Below are 15,453 nucleotides of genomic sequence, written 5' to 3'. Positions count from 1 at the left end.
AGAACAACAAAACAACCTCTAAAATGTTACTCTAAACGAGTTTTCACTTACTTTCTGACACTTTAGTCCTAAGGCAAAATCACCAGTATTAACCTCAGATTTCTTCTATTAGAGCAGCTACATTATTTCTTTCCTCCTTAGCTTTCCCTGTATCCACATTAATTTCCTGTTTGCAGAATAATGGTAGCTTACTAAAATTCAATATGGGCACCCAGGTCCTCAAAAATGTGTGACTCACCCTCTCCTGCCTGTCTTTCATTAAAAGGTTAGTCAAGAACTCCATGTTCAGCAAGGATTTGGGACAGCCACCTAAGCAGGCTTCAATACCATATTTCACCTGAGACAAAACACTTGCATTTTGTGTTTTTGTGGTTTTTTTTTTTCTCTCATATTTTTAAATACAGGTGAAAAGACTAACATTACAAAGCTGGTCAGGAAAAGAAGGATGGAGTCAGGTATCCTGAGTTCTAACATCTAGCTTAAAAGCCATCTTATTCTCCCATTCTGGTCTGGTAACTGTGCGAGTATTCTACAACAAAGCAGAAAAGAGAAGTAAAAGTAGAAAACAGAAATAATTCAACTTAGAGACTCCACAGCCTACATTACTGTAAAATGCAGTGATGAGGGTTTTTTCCCCTGCAAGTTCCTGGTTCCAGTCTCTGCTCTGAATCAGCAGAAAAGGGATTTGACTCTGATTCTGCTACAGACCCATATCAGAAGCACAAGAACAGAACTATCAGAATGAGAGAGAGCAGACCAACCTGCTCGGGTTTGCTTTGGCAACTTAGCCTCTGGAAAGGAGATGATGGCTTCTTTACCTCTGATGGTTAACTAAAAGAAGTTTGTGCACTTGTGGAACACGTTTGGTTCCTTGGGAATTAAAGATGCAGTTGGACATGTCAGATACGCCATAATACACTTCCGCCTGCTCCATGGCACTCCTGGATGTCCCTCGCCAAAGGAGCAGAACAACAGCTTTTTGAAATGAAAACTGTACTTGGAAAGCCAGCCTAGTGCTCAGTGCTCCAGTTCCTGATCTACAGGTTTGATACTGTAAAAAAAGGGGATGGTCCATGCATGGAAGCAGGCACAAGCAGCAGAGTAGGTCACCTTACCAAACCTGGTCTTGCTGCGTGCATCAGAATGTCCGCATGCTAGCTGTCCACAGCACCCATCACCTGCGACAAACATTAGTGGAGTCCTAATCCAAACGAATCCTTGGCATTATGGATGAATGACACCTATTAACTGTTGTGCTGGTGATTTAACTGAAATTTTGCAACTCATTGAGCAGGCCAGTAGAAGTAATACTTTTCTGGCTGGAATTAGAGCAGTAATGCAGTAAGCTTTTCTGTTGAAAGGGGAGAGGAGAACTTATTATGACAGGAAGAGACAGCAGAAACAGTAGCCCATACTGAGAGTGCTGTAACAATTTAGTCTACCTTTTATATATTAAATGTGGTCCTCTCTTGTATTTTTCCTCTCTGAGATACAAATGAGATAATGGAGTTGTTTCTCTGTATCACTTGATGATTCCCTAGAAATGCATTAGAATAGCCTTTAGTAATCGATTCCACTGCAAAGCAAATCAAAGTATCCAAGAGTCACTATAATATTATACAGGAACCACAATTTAGCAAGATTGGAATTATTTTTTAGACGGTAAAACAGTCTATCTGTAAATGCTGCCTGTTTTATCATTCAATCATTATCTGAAATAGCATTTTCTTTGTTACTTAGGCAGTATTTTAAGGGGTTTGAGGAAAAATAAGTATTGCCTTTTTTTTTTTAGTGGAACTCAAGCTGTTTGATTTTCTTCCTTATGACTTGATTGTGGGAGAAATTATAAATTTAGTCCTGAAATAAAATGAAAAATTAGTAAGCGTTTGCTCAACTATCTGCATGAGGTAAGACTACTGGATGCCTGTATCTATCTACAGCTCATGCAAATACAGCGCCCTGATTAGCAGTATTCCCACAGATGTGTTTTGGTTTTCTTCATTTAATGTATCTTCACATAACCCTATACAAACTCTCTTCACAATACACAGGGACTCTGAACCTTTAGTGGCACTTCTAAATCCCACAGCAATCTATGTAAATTAGCAATCACACACTCAAGCCTCTTTGCATGCTCAAATCAGCTATCAGGGTGCTACCTGCCAGACGGGGTACTTCAGGAGACAACACACATATGCTTCCACTGAAAACACAACCCTGTTTGTAATATGAGCTTTCTAAGAGCTGGATTTAAACCTGAAGCGTATTCAGAACACAACTAAAATCCTACTAAAATGGAAATTAATTTTCTGACTCCAATCCTTTTATCAAAACTTTCTTCTTTTCTGTTTCCCGCATCTTCAGCAAAGTTACAGTTTAGTATTTGTAGCTTCTGACTTTGTCCAGTAGAATGAGCAGTAAGGTGAATCATTTATCAATGCATAAAAGCCCAGGTATTTTTAATAGTATTGGGAAGGGAACCATGAGGTTACAGCAGCACAGCGTGCTTTATAGTCAAGCCACAGCATTTACAGAGTAACTTCTGTAATGTGAGGTTCATAAAAACAGCATGCTAATGTATTTGGTTGAGAGCCTCAACACTTCATCTGCCATGAACAGGTTCGGGTAACAAGGGCTTGCAGAGAAAGCAAGCAGCAGCAGTCAACCAGCAACTCTTACTTTCCTATTCAAGTGCTCATTGACCCTCTAGGTCTTTTTATTTATACTTACCTGTCCCAGGGAAGATGGAGTTGTTCTTGCATGTCTCATCTATGCTTTACAGGTTATCACCAAACTGGAAATTCCAATCCTTTCTCCTGTTCTGTCACAGGCTTCTTCTATTTCTTCAAATTTCCCACTTCTTTCTCCTTAGAAAGTTTTCCTAAACTTTTTCTCACAATACATGCATAAATAACATCAGTAACAGAAGCAGGGGCTTTTCAAGGCTAACTGTAGATTAAACAAGATCATTTTTAGGGTAGTTGTACCTACCTTAAATTAAAAAGATGTAGTAAATGAACTTCAGAAGTCTCTTTGGTTTCTTTTCTGTGGCCTCTCTACGTGGTTGGTTTTTTTGTTTGTTTGTTTTTGGTTGTTTGGTTTTTCCCCCCCCCCCCCAAGAATGGGCCTTGTTAGTTTCAAGTGAATTCATACAGTTCCACTTTGTGCTAAAAGCTTGCCCCAGCTGACACACTTACAGAGGTAGCAGCATATACTTTATACATTTTTAAGTACTAGAAAGTTGGAAACATTCAAACATCGATAGAAATGTTGGTTGCAGACGATGAAAGACCATATCTAGTTAAAGATGGCCAGTTCCAATTTGTTGGAAGGTGTGCTTCTTCCTACAAGTACTAAGAGCCTACTTTGTTGGCCAGGACCCTTCGTTTCTTTGACAAATCTACTATGCATCCAAAACTCCAGAGCTTTACCCAACCACACCTGTGTTAGGGTCCTTTCTGGAACAGGATGTTTCAGTGTTTTGCAATTCCCATTAAATCCACAAACCTGTTGGCAGCTCCCACCATAACTACTCTGCTGGATTTTTCCCCCCCGTATTGTGTGGACTGTATTACTGACAAACCCAGAACAGGGTACAAATGTTGAAACGCTTGGATGCTGCAATGAGAACAGCACAGCAGATTCTCCTTTGTCAGGAGTCAGGTTTTTTTCACCACACAGGGCTACAGCAGAGTCACAGCGGAGAAAATGACGACAAAACTGTCAAAGGTAGCTAACATCAATTACAACAGACTGCAGGTTAAATTGCACGTGCTGCTTTTTCAAAGCGAATCACCTTCTCTGATAGTTTGTGTCATTTTTAAACTCTAATAATTTGCTGAGAATACAGGATCAGGAAAAAACCAGAAATCAATTGTTTGCTACAGATGGCCACTGGAATCAGATGCAGCTGTAGTATGGATGGGATGATTACAGTGACATGGCTTTCTCCACTCCCGTTAGCAGAGATTATACTGCATTAGGTGATATTAAGAGGGTGGAGAGGACTAGAATGCTCCTAAGACAGTGATGTATTGTAGAGCAGAATAAGCTAATTTTAGACCATTTAAGCTCAGAAACTGGCAGCAGTTTTTCTGAGAGCTCCGTTAAGACTAATTTACCTTGAATCATGGACAGAACTCATGCTGCAGATCACAAAAATGTAAAACCATCATGCACTTAGAGGATTAAAAAAAAAAATACTGTGCTAGTTCCTGCAGGTTACATAAAAAAGCTTTTAGAAGCGGTAATGCCAAGAGGACATGACTTGCATTTTTAGACTTATGAATGCTCTTCCACAATAATTAAAAATGACATATCCTATTCAATCACTTAGTACATACCATAAAGCATATGATTCAGAGGTTTCTTGAAAAAAGCCAATTAAACGGTATAGCTCTATACATGCCAATGCTTCAAAGCAATTTTCAGATTTCATGAGTTACATATGCTTCAGAAATAGAGATTTTAAAAATTTTACTGCCTCTACTTCAGGTGTTTTTTTTTTTTGTTGTTGTTGCTGTGAATTAAAAGTCCATTGCAGATCTTTGCTTCAGCACAAGTAGTCACAAATTAATGGGGGGGAGCGGTGGCTTTTAATGGGAGAGTGCCCTCTTTATACTGACCTTTTGTGTAGGTCAAGCAGCAGTAATGATTAAATGATGGATAGGATGCAGTTTTGGTATTGCATGCCTATTCCCACCAAAGAACACTGCTGCTAGAATTCATGGGAAGGAGAAGCCTCAAGTCTCTGCACGTAGTTCGATATTGTATTAATCTTATAGAACTGCAGATTCTAACTGTATGGTACATATAGGATTGTTTCCATCATCTCTGTTTAGCCACACACTTTTTTTCTGCTGATACTTAATGAAAACCAGACTTGGACTAAGGCTTTCTGCCTCAAAAAATATTTTTCTTTCCCAAATTTGAAACAGTAGTAGTTTTAGAAAAGTAATACACTGAAAATTCCTTTTTTATCTGGACAAGATACATTTTTTTCCTTCTGTTTCAGAAATGAAAGATACTCTCAAGATCAGAGGATACGGTCAATACAGGGCCAAAAGCCAACCTTCACAGTGTTAGGAGAGATGATCAAGTATGGCAAGACCCTTCTCGAAAGGCAGGAGACCTTGCTGGCAGTATGTCACCAAACACTTTGCGGTGTCAGAGGACAACAAACACCCATATGCAAATTAAAAGCAGAAATAGTGCCAAGATAAGCTTCATCTTGTGCGTGGAAAAGGATCAGGTAGAGGTACCTCCCAAATTCAGCACCACATCTGACTGCAAAAGTTGAAAAGCGGACACTGTGTCAGTATTTTTAAAGTCTTACTGAGCAGGGACTACATGGCACCTCTGAAAATCCTCCTGTAATGCTGAAATTCACAAGTTCATGATATAAATACTTTTCCTTAAAGAATCACCTTCTGTCCCTTGAAATTAATCCAAATATTTCATCTCCTCACCAACATCTCTAAAACTTCTGCATTGTGTCCTTTGATGTAATCTCACTGCCCCATCCAAGGATTCAAAGATAACCAAATATTAGTATTTGGGTGGAAAAGATGTGACAACCTATGTATGTCCATGACACATACAAACAGCCCTTTTTACTCCAAGATCTTGTTGTTGCTAATAAAAACAATATCAAATCATACAAGTTAATCTTAATTCCCAAGGAAGATAAAAAAATACCGCCAGTTTTCTGAGAACAACATTAGAAAACCAACAAATTGCAGGATAAAAGAAAAATTAATTTTTGTAATGACAGAAAAATTAGAAGCTGAATTGACTTTTAGCCAGAGGGTTCCAAAGAGGTTTTAAAAACGCCTAGGGCCTTTTTTCCTGATAAAGATCACAACAAAATTAGAGCATCTTGGCATTTTTCTGATGTTTAGGATTGGTTTTGACAGTAATGACCAGATGTTCCTGCCTATTAGTAAATGCAAGGTCCAGACCAGCCTAAAATTAAGTTTATCAGGAACACTTTCCCCAGACACCCGAGAGGTGCAAGTTTACAGGAGTGATTCTTGGGAGATGACAGGCAATTAAAAACATTGACACCTTATTATAACTAGTTAAGAAGATAATTGAAAAATACAAACATATCTGATTTAGGGCACACTAAGTTCAATTTGTTAAGCAGCCAAATACCTTCACTGCCTAAGCTTTGTAACTTGCTATTGTCCCAAAAAATGAATCCTGGATGTCCTTTGGTAACAGAACTTTTGCAAGGCCAAATGTTAACGTACAGAAGGAGAAGAATCTGACTTGCTTAGCAGCTGGAGCTGAAGGAGAGGTTCTATCAACATCCATATTCATAAGAAGTCAATATCATAAATCATTTTGGTTTCCAGTATTTATAGACTCACAGGAGCTTCATTTCTGAAAATTAAAGAAAAGGCAAATGGACTGATGATCACTGATTCTGATAGCTGTCCCTTTGCCCAGACCCTCTTGAAAAGCTGACTATGGCTGGAGTGGTCAGCAGGCACATGATAGCAGACACTGCTACAGCCACATTTAGAAGTAAAAGCAGATCAATCTAAAAGAACAGTAGCTACTAAAATAGTGTCACTGTTGCTGCACAAAAATGTGATCTGGACAAACTACAACCCATAGGCTCTGCACACATCCTTTTCATTTCAGGGTCCTAGGAAGAAGACCAGAGTATGATGAATAGGCACAGAAAAGGATGGTGCTCCAATGTGTGGAAACAATCTGAAAGTGTAGTCCCTGTGCTGTCACAGCAGATGTGACTTTCAATAAGAACCAGTAAGTTTCAACATGCTGGCAGCAAGCTATGCTCATATACCAGATGTTCGTGTGCAGAAATTGTGTTCTATTTAAAAATGACATTGGTAAGATCAGACCTGTGCAGACTACAGTGAAATATGTAAAAGCACAGATTAAAAGGCCTTGTTGATACCTTTTTGTGTTGGCAATAGAACTTGCTTCTATCTCCATCAATAATTTATCCCATCTTCCCAAATTCCAGCAAAGGACTCAACGTACACTGCTACATTTTGAAATCACCTAATGAAAAATAGCTGAAGTGCACAGAAGGACCTGAATTATTACTTTGCCTTTGAAACTAAATACCCTAATTATCAGGAGTCCAATCCACAACTCTTCAAACACCACAAAACTGTTTTAAACATTCAGTCTGAGCTTCAGATAGTAACGGAGTCCAATCCACAACTCTTCAAACAACACAAAACCGTTTTAAACATTCAGTCTGTGCTTCAGATAGTAATATCTCATGAATTCCCAAGGTAACATCTCATGAATTCCCAAGGTATATTCTCAAATGCTCTGAATATTTGGAAACACTCACTTTCCAAAGACATAAAACTAACTTGGTCATATTTTAATAGATTTTAATCCTGGACATTTCTACATACAAAAAAACATAGCTTTGGTCTGGATTGAGTATTGTCTGTTTAACGTATTTAAGACCGTATTGCTACACTATGGCATAGGTAAAGACTACTATTGATGTCTGGTTGATCTGAAATGAGAACTGGTTTACAGCTTTTATGAAAGCCAGACAAAACTGAGGAAGATTGATGAAAACAGTCTTCCACCCTTTCATTGATCCTCAGCTCTCCAAAATTCTGCATAAACAGCCCAAGATGTTTGTTTTACGATGAAAGATATTATCTCACCTATATGTCTCTAATTTCTGTGAGATTATTTTTAACTAGATTGAATACAATAAGCATCAGTACAAGTGACCATGATTTTGTGTAAACATCTCTCTTCACACTCTATGCAATATACCCTATTAAACCAAACCTATGGCAACAAACTATACCAAAAAAACCCAAAAAGGGTGGGTGGAAACCAAACCTATGGCAACAAACTATATCCACCCACCCTTTTTGTATTTTTTTGGTAAGGACCTGAATCCAGTGAAGCATTGAATTCATGACAAGAGGACTACTGAAGTAGGAACATGACCCCATAAGGATACATTTCTAAAAAGGCTTGCTACAACCCTTGTTAGCAGCTTGTCTTTATGAGCAGACAGACTTATTACTTAAGAAATACTGTTAAATACACCACACCCACCAAGGGTTGAGAATAGCCTACCATTTCTCACAGGTTGCCTCCTATTTGCACTGTTACAGTGGCAATTGTATTTAATTACCATGGAGTTATTTTCACCCCAAGATCATACAGAGACAGTAATTTGTGAATCCTCAACACACGCAGTAGATCGATTTCAGTCAGCCCAGAGAAGCACACCCTGTGCAGTGGTACAGGAAACTTCCTCATGACTCTCATGCACTTTTCCTGCTTGCTTTGCCTTCAGATCGTGGACAGGAAAAGCAGCCCCTTTCTTCATCTCTTGTGTTTTCCTTTATGTTTTTCAGCATGATGAACTAAGTAAGCCTGACTGAAGTTTAAAGAACTGTGCTGTAAGAAACCTTACATGAATCAGCTAACGAAACATTAACCCTACTCTACCACTGAAGTAATCCAAGTTTCACTCCCCATTTCTTCAGTTCACTGGCCTCTGCTTTGGCAGAGATGCAAATATGCAAAGCTTTCATCATAAAACCAGAACAGACAGTAACAAGACTGGCTAATACTATTTGTCCCCAAACAGCTGCTATTAGTTCTAAAAAGAGAAACTCAAGTGGAGGCTTTCATCAGAAAGACTGCAGCTATTTTACACCATTTTCCTGGTGCCCCAAGGCTGGATGCTACAGTCCTGTATGCAGGATTCATGGGCTTTCCCTGCATCTATAAGTTAATCCTACCTTCAGAGGGTACAGTACAAAAAAGGAACTACCCTCCACCTCGCTGCCAATCCTTGGTAGAAGATTTTACTTCAAACAAGTGATCTTGTGGCAAAATACACACCCTGTTTTTCTGAGGTTGTGTGTCTCACTTGTTGAAAACCATTTCCTTTATAGGTAGAAAACATTATTCCTTTTGTAGAAGTCTAATTTTGTACTCCATGAGCATTTTTCTGTTCTTCCGCTGTCCCCGTTTGGCACTACAGCATGTGTTAATCCACACTTGTTACTGTTCTAATCGCAGCCATGGAAAAACACCTTCATAAACTTGCTTATTCATTTTGGTTTTGTATGGAAAACTAATTTCAGTACATGCAAACATACAGTCTGACAAGGCATAGTTTGGGAAGACAGTAAACACCTCCATTTTTCTCTAAGTGAGACTAAGATCCAAAAAAATCAGCCCCCTATGTTATGATCTAGCAATCAGGTTAGACTGCTTTATACAATATGCTTTTTTGAGATGCTCTATGGCTTCATAAATCAGAGGTATCGATTACTTAGTCTGTACTAATTCTACAAAGCTTTAAACATGCTGTGGACTGAATGAGAGCAGAATATTCCTTCAGGGTGTCTTCAGAGATAAAGGCTGTAGACTTTTCAAACAGCCTAATTCTGCCCCCTGCATTGGCCGCTGAATCTCTGAAGAGAAATAGCTTGGGAGGAAAGATTTTTAATGGCTACTTCAGCTCACATAAGAAAACAAGAAAAACAAAGCAACAACAAAGGCTGAATCACAGTATCTTTGAGTTTGGAAAAAAAGCTTTAAGATCAAGTCCAAGGTTAGCCTAACACTGCCAAATCCACCACTAATCCCTGTCTCTACGAGCCTCTTCTACACATCTTTTAAATCCCTCCAGGGGTGGTGACTCCCTCACCTCCCTGGGCAGCCCCTTCTAAAGCCTGACAGCCCTTTCCATGAAGGAATTATTCCTAATATCCAATGTAAACCTCCCCTGGCACAACTTGAGGCCGTTTCCTCTTGTCTTATCACAAGAGACCCACCTCTCTGCACCCTCCTTTCAGGGAGCTGTAGAGAGCGATCAGGTCTCCCCTGAGCCTCCTCCAGGCTGAACACCCCCACCTCCCTCAGCCACTCCTCACAGGACTTGTGCTCCAGACCCTTCCCCAGCTCCATTCCCTTCTCTGGACATGCTCCAGCACTTCAGTATCTTTCTTGCAGTGAGGGGTCAGAACTGAACACAGGCTTGAAGGAGCAGCCTCACCAGTGCCCAGCACAGGGGGACAATCCCTGCCCTAGTCCTGCTGGCCACACTGCTCCTGATGCTGGCCAGGATGCCATTGGCCTTCTTGGCCACCTGGGCACACTGCTGCTCATATTCAGCTGCTGTCAACCAACATCCCCAGGTCCTTTTCCGCCAAGCAACTTTCCAGCCCCTCGTCCCCAAGCAGGGGGATGCTGTGACTGAAATGCAGAACCTGGCACTCGGCTTTGTTGAACCTCACAGAATTGGCCTTGGCCCATGGATCCAGCCTGTTCAGATCCCTCTGAAGAGCTTTCCTCCCCTCAGGCAGATCAACACTCCCACCTGACTTGGCATCATATGGAACCTTACTGAGGGTGCACTTGATCCCCTCATCCAGGTCACTGACAAAGATATTGAGAAGCAGCCCTAGTGCTGATCCCTGGGGAACAAACACCACTTGTGACCGGCTGCCAACTGGGTTTAACTCCATTCACCACAACTCCTCGGGCCTGGCCATCCAGACAGTGTTTTACCCAGAAAAGAGTGTAGCCATCCAAGCCATGAGCAGCCAATTTCTCCAGGAGAATGCTGTTGGAAAGGGTATCAAAGGCTTTACTAAAGTCTAGGTAGACAACATCCACAGCTTTTTCCTTGTCCACTAAGTGGCTCACCTTGTCATAGAAGGAAATCAGGTTCTTCAGGCTGGACCTGCCTTTCATAAACCCATGCTGACTGGTCCCAGCCACCTCGTTGTCCTGCACATGCCGTGTAATGGCACTGAAGATGATCTGCTCCCTTTCTTGAAGGAAGGCTCCATATAATATTTCATCTTTGCTTAGCCCACTGGCATCCTGATTTTAGTGTAGCACAAATTGAGGACTAACAGTATAGACTATCACTTAGTTTCTTTCCTGGTAGGTAAGAAGTCCTCAGAATAAAGGCTATAATCTTTCATGCTGTAATAATTAATGCACTTAAAGTATCATCACTCTAATAAAGGATGACAGGAAACCACAAGAATAAAAAAACAATTTAGTGCAAGAATTACTTTGACATTTTTATATTTCACTTTGAAAATCATTAGGTTTTTAACTGTATGTCACTATTTTTAGGGATAGCTGGAAAAACGACTTTGATCTTCAGGGTATTAATCATCTACTTCCAGCACAGAAGCAATGAAAAAGCAGCAAGGTGAGCAGTCCATAGCTTAGCCCAAGTCACCTCCACCGGAGGAGGCAGTGATGGGCAATTCCACAGTGCTGCTTCCACCAAGACCGTGACAAAGGTCACAGTGCTGACCAAAGAGATGACCAAGGCCCCTTCTCTATTGCATATTGTATTGCTGACTTCCTGACACAAATCAAAAGGCTCAGGAGGACAGCTGCATTTAAATAAGTTTTTTTGCCTTATGGTTTCCCACCCCTGCTACCGTTTCCTTCAGCTATTAAATCTAAAAAAAACCCAAACCCTCCAAAAATCCAGTGTAACAGATAAGGGGATGCACAAGCACAAGCAACTAATCCTGTTTGTTTAGATTAGATTTAGAGATGACAGCGATTGTTTCATCTCGTATTTTGTTATACATAACAATCATTAAGAAAAAATATTAGTGGTAACACACTATGCTGAATCTCATCTTTTGTTTTCTTCAGCTCAGCAAAAACCCAAACACGTACGGAAAGTATGCCCAAGCTCTACTCAGGCACTCATCTTCAGAACTTTTTGAATTTTGCAATGTATTGATTTCTCAATGTCTGACAAATACAGGTGTCTTTCCTACTGTACTAGAAGGAAGTAACTCACTCAACAATGTGCAGTTTTTAGGAGCAATCTGTGCTTGCTATCACCTGCCACGAGGATGAATTACAAGGACAGTTTGATCCCTGATTACAAGTACAGACTCTTGGGATAGTGGAGCAATACACAATGTGATACTAAGCATTAACAGCTCTGCCCTAGTAATACTATTTTGTGGACAGTAGCAGGACCACAGGTAAAGTACCAAACCATAAAACCCCAGCTCAAAAGCATTAATTACTTATTTGTACTAGATACTAGAAAAGGGGTTAAAGGCAAAAGCGTAAACCTAAGTGTCTGATAAGCTTTGTGAAGGTCTCCATCCTCCTGGGAAGGACTCCACACTGGAGCAAAGTGTGAGGATGGAGCAGTGGAGATGACAGGTCATGACTTGTCCACAGCCCCCCATTCCTCATCCCCCCATGCCTCTGGGGAAGAGGTGGAAGAGCTTGGAGTGAAGTTGAGATGGGGAAGAGGTGGTTTTAGTTTTGTTTTTATTTCTTACCATCTTACTCTGGTATCAATTGGCAGTAAATTAAAGTTGGTTTTCCCCAAGTTCAGTCTGTTTTGCTTGTGCCAGTAACAGCTAGTGGTGTCCCTGTCCTCACCTTGACACACGAGCTTTTTCACTGCATTTGCTTCCCCCGTCTTGCTGAGGAGGCAGAAAGAGATTGCAGCTTGGTGACAGCCAAGGTTAACCCTCCTCACCCTCTTAACAGGATTTGAATAGGGAAGTCTGTGAATTCAGTTCCTCACAGGGCCCCCAACAAGGCTTACTGCTGGCCATCACAAAGAGATTGCATCAAACAGATCCTGTCAGTGACACGATTCTTAACACATCTGATTTGTTAACTTTTAAATGCTGTGCAAACAGCAACTAATCCTCTCGCTCATGCAATACATGCTTGTCCTCAGGGGCATTAGGTAACCAACAGTCCTGGCACAGATGCAAGACAAAGCAAAGTTCTGACCTTTACTGTCACTGCCCAGATAATCAAACCCATGTACAGGACACAAACACATTTTAAAAGTGTGCATTTCCTGCTGCTTGAGGTCAGGAGCAGTGAGGTGAACTTAAGCCCCTGCAGAATGTGAACATCAACAGCAGAATCTTGGGCTCCCTCATTTAGAAACTCAAGTCTTTTACTCAAGGGAGAAGGGAAGGGGCTGTTTAATGCTCCATCCAACATGGGAGGCAGTTGGCCCATTTTCCAAGCCTTTTTTCTCCACCTCCCAGGCCCAGCAGAGACCTTCAATGTTATGGAGATGACAATCTGGCATTCTAAGAGCACCTTTAATTACCTTCAGGAGGAGTAGTCCTTCTAAAGCTTGTTCCTCAGCTGGGAAGAAGGAGGGGATTGTCAAAGGCCAATAAATTAACATTCAGGAGCAATAGAAATGCAATAGAGAGATGACTGCTGTAATGGAAAGCCTGGAAAGTGACAGAGGAAGGGGAATTAGGGCAGTTTTGCAGCAGTGTTTGCTCCAGCAAAAAGTGTGAGGCCTCTTATTTTGGGGAGTGTAGGAAGATCTCATATCCCACTGGTTAGGCAATAACCTTTGTCAAGGGGGATAGAGGAACAGAGGCTGAGGGAAGTTCTGCCTGCAAAGTGAGGGAACAGTGCAGAGTAAAATTGCTGCCACTCACTTGCTGGTATCACTGCCTACACCCAGAAAAGATGGGATGGAAGGAGCACGCATATTACTTGGCAACAAACCTGGCTGATATAGCCCCAGCACAGGGTTTTAACCACAAGCTGGTGGAGGCTCTACTGTGACTTTTTTCCTCCTTGTGACGGGGGAGAAAAAGCACGCATATTACCTGGCAACAAACCTGGCTGATATAGCCCCAGCACAGGGTTTTAACCACAAGGTGGTGGAGGCTCTGTGACTTTTTTCCTCCTTGTGACCGAGGAGAAAAAGGGCAATAGGTGAAAAATCCTTCCCACCCTCACCAATTCCTTCCTCTTCTGCCCAACCCTTGCCAGCACGGCTCCCTCCCCTGCCGACGCTCACTGCCAGTCCATGGCTTCCACTCAGTCACCATCTGCAATAGTTCAGACCCCATCAGTGCTCTAAATTGCCCCCGCCCACAAGCTACACAAGCCTCAAGTCAGAGCATGTCAGAGGGAAGGTGATTACGTAAAGAACTCAGTGCCAGGTTTCTAAGCCACAGTTTTTACTAGGCAAGAAGGTGGTGAGCCATGCCAGCATCTACCCACAACTATCAGCCTATTAAAAGCAGAGAGCAGCAACAGTGTAAAGGCTACTTAGAGGGAGTTTCTTGCCCAGACACTCTTGGGCTCACAAAACCTTGGTTCTCAGTCCATTTAGGCACAACTTACATGCACCTACAGTTACCAGGCACACTGCTTAGAGGAGCACAGGCAGACAAGTCAGATCAGTCACAGCTGGGCACTCTGTTGGAAAGGGAGACAAAGTGAATTTCTCTGAAGACAAACTCCTTGCAGGACATTGTACATACAACCCCCACCTACTCTTTTGTTACAGAAAAAAATAGGAGACAGCAGTAAGTAATTTTTAACCAAGTTAACTATAGAAATATCACTTTTGTCCTTTCAGTGGACAAAACAAAGCTGTTAATAAACAAGGTTTTGTAATCAATTTACAAATGAAATCTTAAAAAAAATCATTTTTAAGACAACTTTTTCCATTTAGAAATGAAAAGTAAACTGATTTTTACCACCATAGCATTCAGACCGCAAGCATTGCAAGAGTGGCAAATTATCCAAAGAAAAGTTAGTAGAAAATACTATGGCTCAAACCCGCTGCACACTCTGCTTGAATCTCTAGATAAGGCAGTCACACACAGAAACATCTGCTGCAGACACAGCTGGTTTCGGCAATTTCTCCCCTTGCAGAGCAAGGGTTACAGTGCACACACTAACATGACTTAGTCATATTTGCTAGCCCTAAAGGAAGAATGAGTAACCAACAGACCAGTGACATTGGCTCTGCAAAATAAACAGATGGAAGGCAGGATAAAAAATACCAATAAGCAACCAGTGCTGCCTCCCAGACATCCTGTCATTTTAACACCTTTGAGCACAGGACCGCTCCTCTTTTTGTTATCTAAAGAAGTTATCTTAAAAGGAAGATTGCTATTTTTAGAGGCAGCACTGAAAACTGTGCAACTCAGCTCCAAACTGTGAGCTCATACACCTTAATGAAAGTGAAGATGTTCAATCACACACTCGCATAACACACTCACTGTGTACTGTCAATTAGAAAGGGTCATTTAAGAAGTTCTTAACCTGACTCTTCATTTACTTGAATTACAAACTTGAGCACAGATTATACAGTGCTTCAAAGCCACAAAAATAGTGGTTTGCTTAATTAGATCCACTGTTTGTTTATTTTAATTAACACACTTGACCTTTCCTTCTTCTGCTGTTCCCACCTCTAAAGCACATACAGGATTTTTTCCCTTGACAACATTCAGGGAAGACTTGATAAGCACAACAATTAAACATGTAGGAACCTCAGTTTAGAACTAAACCAAATTATTCATTTTTCTTTTCTTCCAGTACTTGAGATGTGCTGAAGAAAGGCAGACACTTCAACTCTTTGTCAAAAGCTCCTCCAAGGGGAATAGGGAGAATTTGAAGCTTTAAATT

The sequence above is a fragment of the Eurypyga helias genome, unplaced genomic scaffold (genome assembly GCF_000690775.1).
Source record: "Eurypyga helias isolate BGI_N326 unplaced genomic scaffold, ASM69077v1 scaffold5730, whole genome shotgun sequence".
Classification (NCBI taxonomy): domain Eukaryota; kingdom Metazoa; phylum Chordata; class Aves; order Eurypygiformes; family Eurypygidae; genus Eurypyga; species Eurypyga helias.
This window is presented reverse-complemented; position numbering follows the sequence as displayed.